Here is a 21,272-nt window from a genome sequence, read left to right as displayed (position 1 = left end):
TCAAATCATTATTTTGTTCATTATTTTTGAGTTATTCTCTAAAAATAATGCTAAATTACACACAACAATGCAATACCATGTATATCATCATCATGGAATATCCAGCAATGCATATCTTTCATCCTCTTGGATGTTACTGAAATCCATTATTGATTTGTACTGTAAGGGTTGTTCAAAGAGAATAATCAGGTGCTGTTCATGTTGTGAACTATTCCTGAAAACCGTAGACAACTGGTTTGGACCTGGTTATAAGAACAGATGGGAACCCCCCCCCCCTCCTCCGTCACCACCAGGGAGAATCCAACACAGCCAGAGTCGGTTGGACACAGGCAGCAATCACCGGCCAGATGTACTGTAGTCTTCTTGGCCAAGCACAGCATGATGGATGGCTGACACACACAGTCACACCCACAATGCACGGCTGATAAGTCACAGAATCAAGTTAGATGATGGCTGAAGCCAGGAAGTAGCTCTCTCTCTCATCCTACCCTCACTCTCCAGCCCCCCCCCCTCTCCGCTATGCTGTTGCCTAGCAACGCTGCTGCTGTACTCACCAGTCGTTCACAACATCCAATCCCATCCTCCCCGAGAGGAGGGAAAGAGAAAGGGGGATACCTAGTCAGTTGTCCAACTGAATGTACTCCACTGAAAATGTGTCTTCCGCATTTAACCCAGCCCGTCTGAATCAGAGAGGTGCGAGGGGGCTGCCTTAATCGACATCCACGTCTTCAGGGCCCGTGGGAAGAGCACTGCCTCTATCAGTGTTCAACACATTTTACCACAGCCACAAGACACGAGCGAGGGCTAAGAGATATTTTGTAGCTGCTCATTTGATGGTAACTCCAAACACTGTAATTTCCCAAGTGGTGTATATGTCTAAAGTAGCCTATGTGAGGGTTTAGTAATTAACCCGTGTGAAAAGTGGGTTGAGAGCTGATAAGTAGTGCTTACTATGGAATCTCTGCATTCAGATGAGTGTCAGAAACCAGACATATTTACTGATGGTGTGAGGAGACAAATTAAATAAAAATGATAAGCTGAAATGTCTTGAGTCAATATGTTAGGGCAATCCTAAATATGTTCAGGAGTACAAATGTGCACTCACTCTGTGTGCGATGACAGTGTGTTAACATGATTTTTTATGTTTACCTCATCTCTGTACCCCACACATACAATTATCTGTACAGTCTGTACTACCCTACCCTCTGTACTACCCTCAGTCGAGCAGTGAATTTCAAACACAGATTCAACTACAAAGACCAGGGAGGTTTTCCAATGCCTCACAAAGAAGAGAGGGGGGAAAAACTGACATTGAGTATCCCTTTGAGCATGGTTATACTTTAGATGGTGTATCAATACACCCAGTCACTAGAAAGATACAGGTTGTTCTTCCTAACTCAGATGCCATAGAGGAAGGAAACCACTCAGGAAATGTTACCATAAGGCCAATGATGACTTGAAAACAGTTAGAGTTTAACAGCTGTGATAGGAGAAAACTGAATGACAGAATGAAAAGAAAGACTCCTGTACAAAATAAAACATTTCCAAAATATGCATCCTGTTTGGAACAAGGCACTAAAATAATACTGCAAAGTTTTTTTTCAAGAAATTCACTTTTGTCCTAAATACAAAGTTTTATGTTTGGTGCAAATCCAATACAACACATTACTGAGTACCACTCTTCATATTTTCAGGCATAGTGATGGCTGCATCATGTTAAGGGTATGCTTGTAATAATTAAGGACGGGAGTTTTTCAGGATAAAAAAAATTCGCGGAATGGTCTTAGCACAGGATAACCTTGTTCAGTCTGCTTTCCACCAGACACTGGGAGATTAATTCACCTTTCAGAAGGACAATAACCCAAAACACAAGGCCAAATCTACCCAATGAGTTGCTTACCAAGAAGACAGTGAATGTTTCTGAGTGACCCAGTTACAGTTTTGACTTAAATCTGCTTGAAAATCTATGGCAAGAACTGAAAATGATTGTCTAGCAATGATCAACAACCAATTTGACAGAGCTTGAAGAATTTTGAAAATAATAATAGGAAATGTTTCACAATCCAGGTGTGGAAAGCTCTTAGAGACTTACCCAGAAAGATTTACAGATGTAATCATTGCCAAAGGTGCATCTACAAAGTATAAACTCGGGGGTATGAATACTTATGTAAATTAAATACTTCTGTATTTCATGTTCACAACATCAACAAAAAACAAGTTTTCACTGTCATTTTTTGAGTATTGTGTGTAGATGGGTGAGAAATCAAATCTATTTAATCCATTTAGAATTCAGGCTGTAACACAACTAAATATGGAATAAGTCAAGGGGTATGAATATTTGTATCTGCATATCACACTGTATCTGTAACGGCTGTCGTGGGTTGAAGAAGGTGAGGACCAATACGCAGCGTGGTAGGTGTCCATATTGTATTTAATACGAATACTGAACACTTGAACAAAAACAATAAAACGACAAAAAAAAGAACAGTCCTGAACGGTGCAGCAACACACAGAACAGAAAATAATCACTCACAACTCAAAGGTGAAACCAGGCTACCTAAGTATGGTTCTCAATCAGGGACACCGATTGACAGCTGCCTCTGATTGAGAACCATACCAGGCCAAACACAGAAATCCCAAACTATAGAAAAAAGGACATAGACTGTTAATTTGGACATGAAGCTAAAAAATAATAATTTGGCTCTTTACTCCATAAGTATTTGGACAAATTCACTTATAGGTATTCAATTTGTCAAAAGTTTAGTATTTGGTCCCACATTCATAGCACGCAATGACAACAAGCATGTGACCACAAACTTGTTGGATGCATTTGCAGTTTGTTTTGGTTGTGTTGCGGATTATGTTGTGCCCAATATAAATGAATGGTAAATTATGTATTGTGTCATTTTAGAGTCACTTTATTGTAAATAAGAATACAATCAATTTTTTTCTGAACACCTAAATACATGTGGATGCTACCATGATTACAGATAATCAGCACAGAACAGTGTATAATGCTTACCTTCCCTGTTATTGCCAATGGCGAAAGGTTACGTGTGTTTTGAAGATATGATCTTTGTGCATCTGTTACTTTCAAACGCATTATTATTCACTATTCATTCATGAGTATCCGTAGTCATGGTAGCATCCACATTAATGTAGAAGTATTCTTATTGACAATAAAAGTGACTACAAAATGTGAATTTGTACAAATAGTTGACACCTTCAAATGTGGGGCCTAGATACATAGTGTTTTCATTTCTAAATGGTAAAACAGATATGTTTGAAAATACCTTCAAATTAAAAGGGGACATTCTGTAGCAGAGAGGGTTTCTACAAAACCATATACAAAATTAATAATGCGACTAAATATTTAGGAAGAGGTCATCTTTTCATGGAGTTTGTGAAGGAATAAACCACATGAAAAAACAGCTTAGTAGTACGCGAATTAATTCGTTTATCAAATTCAGTTTCCTAGTTCTGATGTTCTGCATAGACCTGCCCATATAGGACCTGCCTCTGTACAATATCCAACTCTAAAGCTATTGGTTGACAATACATTTTCATTTCCATTCACTTTAAGCAACAAGCGCCCGCACTGTTGATTCTGAAGGCCTGGGGGCAGATTTTAGACCCCTGGCAACACATGATGGCTGAATATGATTGGATAAAAGATCTAACATAAAGACCAGCCCTCCAAATCTCAACCTGGGCCTGGAAGCAGTGCAACCAAGAGGAAAGCTATGAAATGAAGAGTATAACTCTTACTCAGGGGAATAATTTAATACATATTTGTGGGAAGATATATATTTTTTAAATTATATTCTGATGATGTTTAGGCCAGCAGAGAAGGCCTTGCTGGCCCTGACGGCCCACCACTGAGTCTTGCCCCCCTTGAAGTTCTTGAGAGAGCAGACAAGGAAGTGAGAGAAGGGAAGAAGTCCATTCGAGCAGCAGCAAAGGATAAACACATTGACTGAATAGCTAGGTTTCCATCCAATTGTCCGGATTTTCCTTGCAAGTATTCTAAAATCTGCATAAAGAAAATATGTGGATTTCCCCACCAGTGGTGTTACTCTTCTTTTTGCAGACAAAAATCAGTGTGTGATGACACAGTGCACACAAAATGTACTTTTTCGATTAAGTTTTCATGTACTGGATAAAAATCTAAAGATCAATGTGTTTCCATCGCATTTTCAACTCGGATAGTTTTGCCGCACACCATTGCGTTACAAAGCAAATGTGCCTCCTCTGGTGTTGGTATGTGCGCAGTTTCTAACAGCTCGCAAATACCGTGGGGGTAGACTAGTCTACTTGATTAGATTATTATTGATAAGAGCAAGAATATTTTCATTTGTCAAACAGCAGTCAAGCATCTATCATCATGTCACTCACCAGAATAAGGCCCTTGATATTTATTGGAAAGGAGAATCAAGCTCATCACCGTGCACTTTCACCACCCTGTGAAATTCATCATCATTTATTTAATCTGTAGCCTAATAAGTGTCGGGGGACCACACACCATATCATCGCGTCACTCCAAGTTTACTTCGATAAGATGGTTATTTTATCAATATTTGCGCATAAAGGCATTTCCACCATAATTTCTCGTACATTCATTTTAAAGAGACAAAAAGATTACACCATGTCGAACTAACAAATTATCTGTAGGCATTTATAAAATTTTACAGAAACTTCCAGTGTCCATCATAGCTGTCATGATTTTTATTAATTTAGTGCATTTGGAAATTATTCAGACCCCTTGACTTTTTTCGCATTTTGTTAAATTATAGCGTTAATTCTAAAATTGATTAAATCGTTTTTCCCCTCATCAATCTACACACAATAACGCATAATAACAAGGCAAAAACAGTTTTTTTAACGTTTTTGTTTTGATAATGTATAAATCAAATTGAAGAACTAATATCACATTTACATAAGTATTCAGACCCTTTACTCAGTACTTTGTTGAAGCACTTTTTGCAGCGAATACATGCAGATCCTCTCAAGCTCTAACAGGTTGGATGGGGAGCATCGCTGCACAACTATTTTCAGGTCTCTCCAGAGATGTTCGATCAGGTTCAAGTCTGGGGTCTGGCTGGGCCACTCAAGGACATTCAGAGACTTGTCCCGAAGCCACTCCTGCATTGTCTTTGCTGTGTGCTTAGGGTCGTTGTCCTGTTGGAAAGTAAACCTTCTCCCCAGTCTGAGGTCCTGAGTGCTCTGGGGCAGGTTTTCTTGAAGGATCTCTCTGTACATTGCTTCGTTCATCTTTACCTCGATCCTGACTAGTCTCCCAGTCTCTATTGCCGAAAAATATCACACAGCATGATGCTGCACCACCATGCTTTACCGTAGGGATGGTGCCAGGTTTCCTCCAGACGTCACATCCCTGACCAAGGCATTTCTCCCCCAATTGCTCAGTTTGGCCGGGCGGTCAGCTCTAAGAAGAGTCTTGGTTGTTCTAAATTTCTTCCATTTAAGAATGTTGGAGGCCACTGTGTTCTTGGGGACCTTCAATGCTGCAGACAATGTTTTGGTACCCTTCCTCAAATCTGTGCCTAGATACAATCCTGTCTCAAAACTCTACGGCTTGTTTTTTTCTCTGACATGCACTGTGTCAACTGTGGGACCTTATATAGACAGGTGTGTGCCTTTCCACATCATGTCCAATCAATTGAATTTACCACATGTGGACTCCAATCAAGTTGTGGAAACCTCTCAAGGATGACCAATGGAAACAGGATACACCTGAGCTCAATTTCGAATCTCATAGCAAAGGGTCTGAATACTTATGTAAATAAGGTATTTCTATATATTTTTTAAATTACATTTGCAAAAATTCCTACAAACCTGTTTTTACTTTGTCATTATGGGGTATTGTGTGTAGATTGGTGAGTTATTTCTGTCTGTAACGTAACAAAAGGTTGAAAACGTCAAGGGTTGTGAATACTTTCCGAATGCACTTTACAAATGACTGGATGGAAACATGGTTAATGACACTGAAGGGGTACATTGACAAAAACGAAAATGAACATGTACCTGTGTGAATGAGATGCTATGATAGACGTGGAGTCTGAGCTTGCTAAACATAGCAAGAATCTCACAGAGCAGTTTCATGGGCGTAGTAGCCTCAAATGCAGAGAACTTGGCTATGACTTGGCACATCGAAACAACATCCCTGTCCCAGACAGAAATAGAAGGGTAAGTGATAATGAACAGAGAGCTCTACAGAGTGCTTTATAGTAAACATTTAATTACTATAATACACATATCCAGGACCAATCCAAAATTTGGACACACATACACATTCAAGGGTTTTTCTTTATTTTTACTAGTTTCTACATTGTAGAATAATAGTGAAGACATCAAAACTATGAAATAACACTTGGAATCATGTAGTAACCTAAAAAGTTTTTTTTAAAGCAGCCATCAAGGGCTCAGCATATGTGGGAACTCTTTCAAGACTGTTAGAAAAGCATTCTAGGTAAAGCTGATTGAGAAAATGCAAAGCATGTGCAAAGCTGTCATCAAGGCAAAGGGTGGCTACTTTGAAGAATCTCAAATATAAAATATGTTTTGATTTGTTTAACTACATGATTCCATATGTGATGTTTCATAGTTTTGATGTCTTCACCATTCTTCTACAATGCAGAAAATAGTCAAAAACAAAGAAAAACCCTTGAATGTGAATGTGTGTCCAAATATTTTGAATGGTACTGTATATGTGTATTAAAGTAATTAAATGTTTACTATTTCATCCCATATTCCTAGCACACAATGATTACATATGTTTCTAAACACTTCTAAATTAATGTGGATGTTACCGTGATTACAAATAATACTGAATGAACCTTAAATATTGATGAGTGAGATAGTTACAGAGGCATAAATATCATAAACGGTTCACCCGATATGAATGAAAACACACTCAAATTAAAGTTGACAGTCTGCAATTTTACCTATAGTCATTTTATCATTTCAAATCCAAGGTGCTGGAATACAACAACAAATTTGTCCCTGTCCCAATACTTTTGGAGCTCACTGTATATCTGAATGTAGGCATACATTTAAAATGACAATATACCACACCCCCATACTATGAATTAAACTGTGACCTACCAGCACCACCAAGCACTTGTCACAGGACACCATCAAGCACTGTCACAGGACACCACCAAGCACTTGTCACAGGACACCATCACCCACTTACCCCAAGGTGGCTCAATTTACCCTGCCCCGACGCTCAACTTACCCCATACAGGAGAACAATCTCTGCTCTTAAAGCTGTTATGTTCACATGAATTCTGATTATTTCCAGGGATACATAACAACCCCCCCCCAAAAAGTTTGAAGATTACTAGAATTCCCTTGACGTAGTGATGCTGAATGTAAAAAATGGCTCAACGTACCCCACTCTCCCCAACTGTAGTCTCATGAAACATTTGATCTCAAATCCAAAATACTGGAGTATAGAGCCAAATTAATAGTTTTAGCCTCATTGTCCAAATACATACGCAGGGGAGTGTGTATGTGTTAGGATTGAGGGGGTGGAGACTAAGCAGCTGAGTAAAGCCTGCAGCTCATCTTGCCTTACCTTTCCAAAAAAACTAAGTGCATCACATACATTCACCATCTGAGTCGGAATTATTGAAATAAACGTAATGTCTTAACAGTCAGAGACAATGGCTTTCAGAACTCTTATAGTGATAGCTTTGAGTCCACACAATGAAGCACTCACTCTCTCATGTTTGTTGACACTTTCCTGGGTAATCAGCTTAATGCTAATCTTCACTGCTTCACTCACTCATCCCAGAGCAGTTCCCTTGTATTATTGGCGAATGTTCATTTCATTTTTTTTTATTGTCCTCTCTGAAAATGACTGGTACTTTTCAGTTATTCAAGGGACTATTCAAGCATGGAATTTGACAAGCCTACTTTGGAGAAAGCGTGCCAGCGTACTACTTCCTGGTCAAAGGAGACATGTGCATTTGAAATGTGCTGCTTTAGCTCAGAAATAGAGGGGAGGGTTATAGAGATAAGGAAAGACTTGTTTACAGTATCATGGAAGATGCTCAGCAACTAACTATTAGTTCAGGTCTTAAGAATGTCCCAGAAATCATACATTCAATGCTATATATATCTATGTACTTTCACAAAGCCCAGTGTGTCCTTGTATTTCGTTGTTTTGCCCATCTCTGAGTACGATCATCAAATTTTGTGAAGAACTGTTGCATTCCAGTGTCATAAAAAATGGCATTCCAAGACCTTCCACTTGGGGTTTGATGTTCTCTATCCCTCTTCTTCAGAGCAGCTGGCAGTTTGACATGAACAGTACTTTCCTTTGTACCTGTACCAGCGGGTCTGACTATGACCCTGATTCATGTTAGCCAGCCGTGGCTTCATAAGGATACTCTACTCTTGTTGTCTTGGCTGAAGACTTCAATTATGATTACGACAGCACTCAGGCTGCTATTGACTTTGAAACAGTGCTTCCTCTACAGCACAAAGACCTTGTCGGAAGCAATGGGGCTTTGCCTGCCTGGCTTTGACTGTCAGTCCGAGGCTCCTTAAGTAATTAGGCTTACCCAGGCTAACACGATTAACACACAATGGAGCCAAGGTCAAAACTTTTAATGACTCTTACTACTGAACATATTTAAGCCTGGTTGCTTTTACATACTTTTCTTAATGGATGTTGACATACTGAAGGCTCCTCAGCAGAGTTGTGATTAAATGTCTGGATCCCTCCCTGGGTTTATATAATGTAAACGACTTTCTAGGTTAAATATATGGATGAATATCCATTTAAAGGGGCAGCAGGTGAAACAAAAACATAGCGTTCTTCCTGCCCCTGTTTCGGTAAAAAGCCTAGGGATGGGTCTGAAGAAATGTAACCACTCTCAAATTCAGAGACTTACCATGCATGATATCAAAATGATAGTTGAACCATGGTTTGAGGCTAAATATTGTTTGTTTAAATTAACTTGGTTTGCATACGGAGTAAAAAAAAAAATCTCATTAATGGGTACGACAGTGCATGAGGCGTTTAGAAGTTATGTTCTTCAAAAATCAATGGGTACATGTTGGACTAGTAACCAGAAGGTTGCAAGTTCAAACCCCTGAGCTGACAAAGGTACAAATCTGTCGTTCTGCCCCTGAACAGGCAGTTAACCCACTCTTCCTAGGCCTTCATTGAAAATAAGAATTTGTTCTTAACTGACTTGCCTGGTTAAATAAGGATTGAAAAAAATGGATGTAGCAACTGCAGATTGCCCCTTTAAATGTATATTTAAAGAGACATGCCACTACATTACATGTATCCTGAAGAAGTGCATTACAGAACCAGCACTGCATATGAGTCATATGCACGAGATGATCATCACATTTACTTGTCACCCAACATCATCAACATGTTTTGACAGAGTCATATTTAATGCAAAGGCCTGAGTGAACATAATATAAAATGTACATGAAGGACCGTGAAGGAGATCTAACTAAAGTATCATTTATCACCCGCTCTCTTCAACACGACTTATTGATTTTACATTTGATTGGCACTATCTTGTACTAGCTTACAGTGTCGGTAGCGATGTAGTGTAGATCGATCACACAAAAAAATTGCTTCATGTCAGTACATTGCAGCACCCAGGAATTGAGAGAGCCAGATGTGACGTGTGCACACAATAAGATACGACCAGCAATTCCCAGAGTTGAAATTTTCATTTAGTCCCTATAGGTGCTGGCCTTGATGTATCTCAGTGAGATACATATTCTTCACAAAGGGAAGGCTCTTTGCTGGCTTGCCTCCAGGAGCCAATGCTACAGCTAGTGCCCTCGGCGGCCGATAGAATGGAGGGAGCAGTGAGGCTGAAAGACTTGGTAATCAACGTTAACAGGGGCTCTTGAATTAATCATGGCTGCTGTTAGCATGTTGGCTAAGTGCCTCGGGCTGGTCTCATACCTCTCTGGTAAAGGAAACAGCATCGTACGAGCTTGACCTACAAAGGCCACGAGGGTATGAGACACATCTTGTACACATGTTGTATACCCCAATGTGTATGTGTGATGATGTTTATCATTAACCATTTCAATTATTGATAAGGTGCTCACTCTCAGGTTATTCTCCAATGGAGTCGGATGCTGAGTCTTCGTAGTAAAGTCTCACTAATCATTATAATTTCAGGGTAACTGTATTGTGTGATGATCAATAATGAACTACTACAAAGAACCCACTGGGAGAAACGTGATGACGTTGAAACAATGCCGATACTGATTGGATTTGCAAAAAGTTAACTTAAGGGAATTTAATATTTTTTCACCCAACTTTTAACCTTAAAGCCAATGTCATGGTGAAATGTCTTGTTAAATTCATGTTGGATTCACATTAGTTGCATAGCCGTGGGAAGTAGTGGTGCTGAGGGTGCTGCAGCAGCCCCTGAAAAATCAGAATAAAAAAATATATTGATAAATATATATATATACACTGCTCAAAAAAATAAAGGGAACACTTAAACAACACAATGTAACTCCAAGTCAATCACACTTCTGTGAAATCAAACTGCCCACTTAGGAAGCAACACTGATTGACAATAAATTTCACATGCTGTTGTGCAAATGGAATAGACAACAGGTTGAAATTATAGGCAATTAGCAAGACACCCCCAATAAAGGAGTGGTTTTGCAGGTGGTGACCACAGACCACTTCTCAGTTCCTATGCTTCCTGGCTGATGTTTTGGTCACTTTTGAATGCTGGCGGTGCTTTCACTCTAGTGGTAGCATGAGACGGAGTCTACAACCCACACAAGTGGCTCAGGTAGTGCAGCTCATCCAGGATGGCACATCAATGCGAGCAGTGGCAAGAAGGTTTGCTGTGTCTGTCAGCGTAGTGTCCAGAGCATGGAGGCGCTACCAGGAGACAGGCCAGTACATCAGGAGACGTGGAGGAGGCCGTAGGAGGGCAACAACCCAGCAGCAGGACCGCTACCTCCGCCTTTGTGCAAGGAAGAGCAGGGGGAGCACTGCCAGAGCCCTGCAAAATGACCTCCAGCAGGCCACAAATGTGCATGTGTCTGCTCAAACAGTCAGAAACATACTCCATGAGGGTGGTATGAGGGCCCAACGTCCACAGGTGGGGGTTGTGCTTACAGCCCAACACCGTGCGGACGTTTGGCATTTGCCAGAGAACACCAAGATTGGCAAATTCGCCACTGGCGCCCTGTGCTCTTCACAGATGAAAGCAGGTTCACACTGAGCACATGTGACAGACGTGACAGAGTCTGGAGACGCCGTGGAGAACGTTCTGCTGCCTGCAAAATCCTCCAGCATGACCGGTGTGGCGGTGGGTCAGTCATGGTGTGGGGTGGCATTTCTTTGGGGGGTCGCACAGCCCTCCATGTGCTCGCCAGAGGTAACCTGACTGCCATTAGGTACCGAGATGAGATCCTCAGACCCCTTGTGAGACCATATGCTGGTGAGGTTGGCCCTGGGTTCCTCCTAATGCAAGTCAATGCTATACCTCATGTGGCTGGAGTGTGTCAGCAGTTCCTGCAAGAGGAAGGCATTGATGCTATGGACTGGCCAGCCCGTTCCCCAGACCTGAATCCAATTGAGCACATCTGGGACATCATGTCTCGCTCCACAGACTGTCCAGGAGTTGGCGGATGCTTTAGTCCAGGTCTGGGAGGAGATCCCTCAGGAGACCATCCGCCACCTCATCAGGAGCATGCCCAGAAGTTGTAGGGAGGTCATACAGGCACGTGTAGGCCACACACATTACTGAGCCTCATTTTGACTTGTTTTAAGGACATTACATCAAAGTTGGATCAGCCTGTAGTGTGGTTTTCCACTAATTTTGAGTGTGACTCCAAATCCAGACCTCCATGGGTTGATACATTTGATTTCCGTTGAAACTTTTTATTTGATTTTGTTGTCAGCACATTCAACTATGTAAAGAAAAAAGTATTTATATCAATATTTCATTAATTCAGATCTAGGATGTGTTATTTTAGTGTTCCCTTTATTTTTCTGAGCAGTGTGTATATATATATATATATATATATATGTCATGGTTAAGTTCCCTATCTGGCCCTCATACCATCATGGCCACCTGGCCATCCCTAGCTTCCAATTGGCTCATTCATCCCCTATAACTACTCCCCAGGTTGTTGCTGTGAATGAGAATGTGTTCTCAATGTGTTCTCATAAAATAAGAATCTTGCAGGATTCAATAGTTGGAATTGTAAGACTTGTTACCCTTTCTCTGCAATTGTTATTCTAATTTAATCCAGAAAGAACAAAACCCTGTCCTCAAACATTTACATCAAAAGGCGCAAAGTTACGAGCAAAGACTCAAAACGTCAAAAAGCATTTTTGTTTTTTAATAAAAATGTTGCAGTATTAATTTACCATCCTTACAAACCACTTAATATAAACATACATTACTGTACTGTACATAGGTTGGTCATCTAGGTTTGTACCTGTAGATTTTCCATCACATGAAGGAAAACAATGCACAATACAGTAATTAAGTACACTGAGACATCAAGTGGTTTGTGATGATATGATGTGATGATGTGGCTCAGTTGGTAGAGCATGGTGCTTGCAATGCTCTGGTTGTGGGTTTGATTCCCATGGGGAACCAGTATGAAAATGTATACACTCACTACTGTAAGTTGTTTTGTGTAAGACCGTCTGCAAAAATGGAAATGGAATGACTAGACCATTTCAGGTTTCACATAGAAATAAGTTGTTTGCAAAGTATTTCAAGGAACTGAAAAACATATATCAGACAAGTGTTTTTATATTCCACAAGTGTTATCAGATTAACTGTTTTGTACATATAATTATCAGACTCAAGTTACAAATGCTGGTAAACACTAAAATACATTTAGTTTTTTATTTAAATCACAAAAGTAGTGCACTGGGCCTTTACTAGTCCTGTATTAGTGGACCGATATAGCCATCTTCAGTTCAGGCAACAACAAAAAATTCTGCATTACCCATCGGCAAAAAAATCGTAGCACCCCGACCACCAAACTACTTCCTGCAGCTATGGTTAGTTGACAACTCAACCAAATGTGAAAAAAACGTGTACGTTGAGCTGACGTCTGTGCCCAGTGGGAAAGCACCTCCGATTAGAACAGCAACATGTATTATCTGTAGCATCCTCAGTAACCCCATTAAGTTTTACACAGCATTCACCAAGCTAGATGCTGTCGGCTGTCTGAGGCACAGGAGGTTGGTGGCCCCGTAATTGGGGAGGACGGGTTCAAGGTAATGGCTGGAGCGGAATAGGTGGAATGGTCTTAAATACATCAAACACACGGTTTCCATGTGGTTAATGCCATTCCATTTGCTCCGTTCCAGCCATTGATCATCCTTGAAGAGATTCCCTCTGTTATGCAAAGAGTAGAGTGTAACATCTGGCATGCAATGGTGTCTTGATCCTTCACACTGTGGTGCACTTGGATACTTCCGTTTTGACATTTGATAGTTGAAAGTTGACAGTTGAAAGGGCAAACAATGACTCATTATTCCTTGAAGAGGAATTAGAGTCTACTCTGCTCCAATGAACTGTGAATGGATAATGAAGGCAGCCAATCATCATTTTAGTACTCCGTTATTCTTCACATTCCCTTTCACTCTGTAGGAGATAAAAATCGGTTAGGTAGAAAAGCTGACATAATGTGGAATAAATGTTTGAGTAGGGAAGTAGTGCGAACATACACACACACACACACACACACACACACACACACACACACACACACACACACACACACACACACACACAATATGAAATGTTCATAACAACACCGAGCCACTCCAGAGGTTCTTCGTCAACCCCTGCAACAGCAGTCAGATGGGATAATGTTACAAGCTTTGTGCTCAGTGATGTGACTCACTCGAAGCTCGCCCCTCGCACCAGCAGACCAAAAAAGAGAGAGAGTGGAATGCATACTAGGATAGTGGAAGGGAGCAAAACTAGGTCACCTTCCTAGAGACCCACCTCTCCCGATATTTCCACGCTTCTGCAGCAGTGCTTGTGTTTGCCGTGAAAGGGCTGTCCCAGAAATCGGAGCCGACAGCATCAACACCCTCGACCTCTTCTCACGATTCAGAGGCTGACATTTTACATCTGCACTCTCTGTGGTGGATGCCACGCAGCAGGGGACAGGTCATGAGTAGGGCAGTATAGGCTAGTGGCAGTCAACCCATGCTTAGACATTTACACATACTGTATCAGTCTTCCACCGCAATCTGAGGCCAAGATTTCATGATGAATATCTGCCTTTAACTGGTTGATGTTTGACCAGGGCATGGACTCCAGGGCATGGACTCCAGGGCATGGACTCTACAAAGTGTCGAAAGCGTTCCACAGAGATGCTGACCCATGTTTACTCCAATGTTTCCCACGGTTGTGTCAAGTTGGCTGGTAGTGGATCTCTACTCCGAATAGCTATGGAAAGATTGCTGCCATGAAGGGATGCACCTGATTGGCAGTGATTTTCAGATATACTGTGGCATTCAAATGCTGCTCCACTTTTATCAAGGGGCCCAATGTGTGCCACGAAAACACACCGCACACCATCACACAACCACCAGCCTGCAATGTTGACAAGCAGCATGATGAATGCATGTACTCATGTGGTTTTCTCCATACCCTAGTGTCCTCCCATCAGAGAGAGAGAGAGAGAGAGAGAGAGAGAGAGAGAGAGAGAGAGAGATTACCTGAATACCTGTACCCCATTATAAACATCCCAACAGTAAAAAAAACACCCCCAACCTCTCACACAGACATTCCAACCGAGACATTAATGGCATTAACCTGGTGCACACAGAAAACACATGAATCACAGTTTCTCTCATAACACAGAAAATACACCCCTGCCCGACTCCCGGTTCAACCCATGCCAACCAGCTGTTAGTGGCCAGGGCAACATGTAGATCCCTCCATCTGAAGTCCCCTGACCTCTTTGGTGCTGGGGGTTTGTAGAGCTCCCTCCATCTAAAACCCACCATACTCTCCTCCCCACATAACCACATTCACTCCTGTTAGGCTCCCAATGTTCCTCACCTTAACGTAGAGGTTGTAGAGGGCTTTGCCTCCCACCCCCTCAATCAAACTCCCCCAGTCTCGGAGTGTTAAAATCTAACAAGTCCTCCAAACCCCCTTGCCAGTCCCCAGTCTCTGCCGTCACCTGCAATGGCGGAAACATTGGTGGCCCCTCCCCCTTTGGCCGCTCAAACACCCCCAGTGCCTCCTGGACCTCCTCCAGGAACCTCTCCAGCAGCCTAAGAGACGTTATTCCTGTTTGTTGTGCCAGGACTGCCAGGGTTTTCCACCCCTCCTCTACCAGCAGTCGCAGGTCACCCAGCCTTAGTAAACCCACTGCCATCAGTCGCCTCTGCAGGGTGGCCGACTGAACCGATCTCAAAGGGATGGCTGGGTTTTGGAAGATAGGCTCCGAGAAGGGGCTCTACACCCCCTTCTTGTGTGGGCCTTAGCAGCTCCCAGGCCCTCAGCACTGCAGAGTAAAAATCAGAGAGACCTGCTGTACTCAGCCTCTCCAGCCTCATGAGGAACATCTGCCGGTCCAACCCTAATCCACCAGCTCTCCTCAGCAGTGCGTCTGCTGGTTCCCTCCAGCCAACATCAGTGTGGTACAGCAGTCTCTGTGCCGCCTTTAGTCGGAATGCAGCCACACTGCTCTCAACACTGCTGCCTTCAGCCAGTGATGACCCGACCAGAAAAAGTCCACCAGCTTGTGTTGCAGGTCTGCGAGCAGACCGGCGGGGGGGGGGGGTTGAGGATAGCCAGTTTATGCCACAGGGAAGATGCCACCAGGTTGTTGATTATCAGCACCCTCCACCTATATGACACTTGGGACAGGAGCCACCTCCACCTGGCCAGTCTTGACACCACTGCCGGTGACAGCCCCTCCCAGTTCTTCCTGACCCACCTCTCCCAACATTTTGAGCCCTTCAAAACCCCACTGCAAACCCCCAGGAAGCACATGCCTGTCAATACACCCATGCCTGTCCAGCACACTCCCTGCATGCTCAATGGCTAGTGTATATAACTGCCCCGATAGAGGGCATCCTTGTCTAATGCCCCGTCTCACCCAGACTGGCCTACTGAGCCTCCCTCCCACCTTGACCATACATGATGCCCCAGCATACAACATCTTCACAGAGGTCAAAAAACTCTTCCCAAACCCAAACAAAGACATCACATTAAACAGATACTCATGGTCCACTCCATCAAAAGCATTCTATTGATCTAAAGAGACCAGTCCAAAGTTCACATTAGAACCTCTTGACAAGTCCAACATGTCCCTGATTAAGAACAAGTTATCCGTGATTGAGCATCCCGGTACACAGTATGTTAGATCCTTATGTACTATCAAGTCCAGATGGGACTTCAGTCTGTTAGAGAGGACCTTGGCAAATATCTTGCAGTCCGCACAGAGCAATGCCACAGGCCTCCAGTTCTTAAGTTCACACAAGTCCCCTTCTTTGGGCAGGAGAGTCAAAGCCGCCCGACGGCAGCTCATCGGCAACTCTCCTACCCCGACACATTCATGCAACACGCAAATGAAGTCCAGTCCAATTATTCCCCATAATTTTTTTTAGAACCTCACTTGGAGTCCATCGACCCCCGGTGCACGAACGGAGGACATCTGGGTTACGGCCTCTGCCAGTTCATGGGACAACAGTGGAATGTCCATTACATCCCTCTGTGCCAGAGAGAGCTTAGGGAGTTCTGCGAACAAGACCTTAGCACACGTAGGATTACACATTTCTGCCCTATACAACTCAGTATAAAACTCCACAGTTCGCTCTCGCACCTCCCCCACCACAGAGGTCACCTGCCCATCAGACAGCCGTAGACAATGTATACCCTTGGCTTCACCGCTCTGTCTTTCCAAACCAAAGAAGAAGGAGCTGGGAGCATCCATCTCCTTGAGCATGGAGAACCTAGCTCTTACAAGTGCTCCCTTTGCTTTAACCTGGAAAAAACTGCCCAGGTCCCTACGTAATTCAGCTAAATTAGCCTGGAGGCCTACATTGCCTTGCCCCACCATCTCTACCTCCATCTCACTCATACTACGCTCTAGTTCCCCCAATACTCTCCTAGCCTCTGAGGATGAGAGAGCTGTATACTGTTGACAGAAAAGCTGAATTTACACTTTCCCCACATCCCACCATTGACTCAGAGACTCATACTCCTCTATTCGCTGCCCCCACCTTTCCCAAAAAGTCTGGAAACCTGAGCAAAAAGTGGCATCTTGTAAGAGCTTTACATTAAACTTCCAGTTGGATGCCTGCTGAGGCCCTGGTGAAATAGTCAGCCGAGCCATGGTTATGCGGTGATCCGAAAAACCCACAGGGAGAATGGTAGCGCCCAACAGCCTATTGCTCTGATTCTTGGACAAAACATTGATGACGAGCTTGGAGGGCACTATGGTGTTAAATGCCGAGCTGTAGTCGATGAACAGCATTCTCACATAGGTATTCCTCTTGTCCAGATGGGTTAGGGCAGTGTGCAGTGTGGTTGAGATTGCATCGTCTGTGGACCTATTTGGGCGGTAAGCAAATTGGAGTGGGTCTAGGGTGTCAGGTAGGGTGGAGGTGATATGGTCCTTGACTAGTCTCTCAAAGCACTTCATGATGACGGAAGTGAGTGCTACGGTGACAACTTTGTTCATTCTGGAAGTGGAATGTATAAATTCAGCTCCTACCTGTTCACGGACTGCGAGTAGAACCTCCTCCACCTTAACTCCATTCTCAGGAACACACCTGAATCCATGCCATAACGGCAGCGTCTCCTCCGAGCTAGGCTTAGAAGCCATCGCGCACACCACACCTTCCAAACCCCAGGAAACTAACTCTGTCCTCTTCCACCCTAACTTTGAAAAACCCTGTGGATACCGCTACAACAAATAGTGCATTAACCCTCCACCATATAAAATAAAAATTTTAAGAAAAGACCAAGACAGAGTCCAGAAAACAAGTTAGGACAGAGCCCTCCACACCAAATCGCAAACTCCAAAGATCTCCCAGCATGCACTGCAAGAGACAGAGAACGAGAGCGAGCACAGTGGCCTCCATCATTCTTAAATGGAAGAACTTTGGAACCATCAAGACTCTCTGAAACACTCCACCAATCAGGCCAGACGGAAACCACTCCTCAGTAAAAGGCACATGACAGCCCGCTTGGAGACAACTAAAGCACTTTCAGTCCATGAGAAACAAAATTATCTGGCCTGATGAAACCAAGATTGAACTCTTTGGCCTGAATGCCAAGCATCTGGAGGAAACCTGGCACCATCTGTATGGTGAAGCATGGTGGTGGCAGGATCATGCTGTGAGGATGTTTTTCAGCGGCAGGGACTAGGAGACTAGTCAGGATCGAAGGAAAGATGAACCAAGCAAAGTACAGAGAGATCCTTGATGAAAACCTGCTCCAGAGCGCTCAGGACCCCAGACTGGGGCGAAGATTCATCTTGCAACAGGACAACGACCCTAACCACATTGCCAAGACAACAACAGGAGTGGCGTCGGGACAAGTCTCTGAATGTCCTTGAGTGGCCCAGCCAGAGATGAACCCGATCAAACATCTCTGGAGAGACCTGAAAATAGCTGTGCAGCGACTCCCCATCCAACCTAACATAGCTTGAAAGGATCTACAGAGAAGAATGGGAGAAACTCCTAAAAATATATATATTTTTTTATTTTACCTTTATTAATACAGGTTTTTTCTCATTGAGATAATATCTCTTTTCCATGAGAGACCTGGTCCAATAGCAGCAGGGGGAACAACGCTTCAGACAAAACAACTTACATACACTAACACAACATTAAACAAAACTATAAACACACATACAGTACAACAATTACATATTACATTAAAAACACAAAGATCTTGACTAAAAACAGCTGGCCTAAATACAATTACACTCTTCTGTGATATATACATCGATCAAGTGTTTAAACTCCACCAACGAAACTAGATCATCACATATTCAAATGTTCAGGAGAGAATTCCAGGACCACGATGCTAAGTAACGAAAACTATTTCTACCATGACCTGTTCTAATTTTTGGTTCTGTTAGAAGCAAATCAGAATGTGAAATTGATTTACTGACCTGACTAAAAAAGAACAGTGATAAAATGGCATTTTACCCAATATGGCCTTATAAATCAGTGTATACCAGTGTTTAAGCCTACGCAAGGTCAATGACGACCAGCCAACAGCGCTGTAGAGATCACAATGATGTGTTAGACGTTTCTGATTTGTAATGAACCTGAGGGCTGCACGATACACTGAATCAAGTGCTCTCAGGGTAGTGGCTGAGGCCTGCATATATATAACATTACTCAAATCTAAAACCGACAGTAATGTACATCGTACCAGCTCCTTCCTGGCCTCAAAAGAAAAACAAGCCTTATGCCGGTAATAAAATCCTATTTTCAGCTTGAGCTTCCTTATCATGTTCTCTACATGCACAGTAAAGCTCAGCTCATCATCAACCCACACACCCAAATATTTGTACACTTGCTCTATAGTATGTCCAGCCAATACCATACATTTTAATCAGCTTTAAATCATACAGATTCTGTTGTATGATGTTAAATGCTCTTTGGACATTTTCAAAAGCTAAAGATAAACTACTACCACTTGAATAAAGAACAGTATCATCTGCATCAAAATGAACATCCTGTAACGGCTGTCTTGGGAAGAAGGTGAGGACCAAAGCTCAGCGTGGTAAATGTTCATCTTATTTAATGAAAAAACTGAACACTGAATAACAAACAACAAAGAATCAACCGAAACAGTTATGTCTGGTGCAGACACTCAAATACTGAAAATAACCACCCTACTAAAACAAAAGACAAAACAAAGGAACTAAGGTCAGAACGTGACACATCCTCTGTTTCAATAAGACCCCCAATGTTGTTGATATACAAAATGAACAACAGTGGGCCCAAAATAGAACCTTGCGGAACACCTGAGCACACCTCTATGGACTCAGATTTACAACCATCCGCCATTACACATTGTGTATGATTTGATAGGTGTTTATAAACCAATCTAGAGCATGACCAGTAATTCCACAACATTTTAACCTTTGTACTAACACAGCATGGTCCACGGTGTCAAAAGCCTTCGACAAGTCAATAAAAACAGACACACAATGTAACTTCTTATCAAGAGCACAGTGGATGTCATTTAAAACCTTCAATGTTGCTGAAACAGTGCTGTGGCCAGACCTAAAATTTTGATATTTCGATAGTTGTCAAGTAGCGAGGGATTTCCACCTTTCAGGAGAGGCAGTACAAAAACAGATTTGCATAACTTGGGGATTTCCATCAAGCGTAAGGTTAAAAATACATGTTAAGGGTGGAGCAATGATGTCTGCAGCTAGGTGTAGGAGGCGGGGGTCTAGTTCATCAGGGCCAGGGGATTTTTTTAAATCAAATACAGATGTGCCAAGCTTGCAGTGTGACTCAAGGCTGTAATCACTGCCAAAGGTGCTTCAACAAAGTTCTGAGTAAAGGGTCTGAATACTTATGTAAATGTGATATTTAGGTTTTTTATATTTAATAAATTTGCAATTATTTCTAAAAACCTGTTTTTTTTTATATATTTTTTTATTTCACCTTTATTTAACCAGGTAGGTCAGTTGAGACAAGTTCTCATTTACAACTGCGACCTGGCCAAGATAAAGCAAAGCAGTGGGACATAAACAACAACACAGAGTTACACATAAACAAACGTACAGCCAATAACACAATAGAAAATTCTTTGTACAGTGTGTGCAAATGTGGAAGATTAGGGAGGTAAGGCCATAGAGGCAAAATAATTACAATTTAGCATTAACACTGGAGTGATAGATGTGCAGAGGATGATGTGCAAGTAGAGATACTGGGGTGCAAAAGAGCAAGAGGGTAAGTAATAATATGGGGATGAGGTAGTTGGGTGTGCTATTTACAGATTGGCTGTGTACAGGTAAAGTGATCGGTAAGCTGATCTGACAGCTGATGCTTAAAGTTAGAGAGGGAGATATAAGTCTCCAGCTTCAGTGATTTTTGCAATTCGTTCCAGTCATTGGCAGCAGAGAAGTGGAAGGAAAAGCGACCAAAGTAGGTGTTGGCTTTGGGGATGACCTGTGAAATAAACCTGCTGGACTGCGTGCTACGGGTGGGTGTTGCCATGGTGACCAGTGAGCTGAGATAAGGTGGGGCTTTACCTAGCAAAGAC

The sequence above is a fragment of the Oncorhynchus kisutch genome, linkage group LG24 (genome assembly GCF_002021735.2).
Source record: "Oncorhynchus kisutch isolate 150728-3 linkage group LG24, Okis_V2, whole genome shotgun sequence".
Taxonomy (NCBI): domain Eukaryota; kingdom Metazoa; phylum Chordata; class Actinopteri; order Salmoniformes; family Salmonidae; genus Oncorhynchus; species Oncorhynchus kisutch.
The sequence above is the reverse complement of the archived record's forward strand: the minus strand, read 5'-3'. Positions refer to the sequence as shown.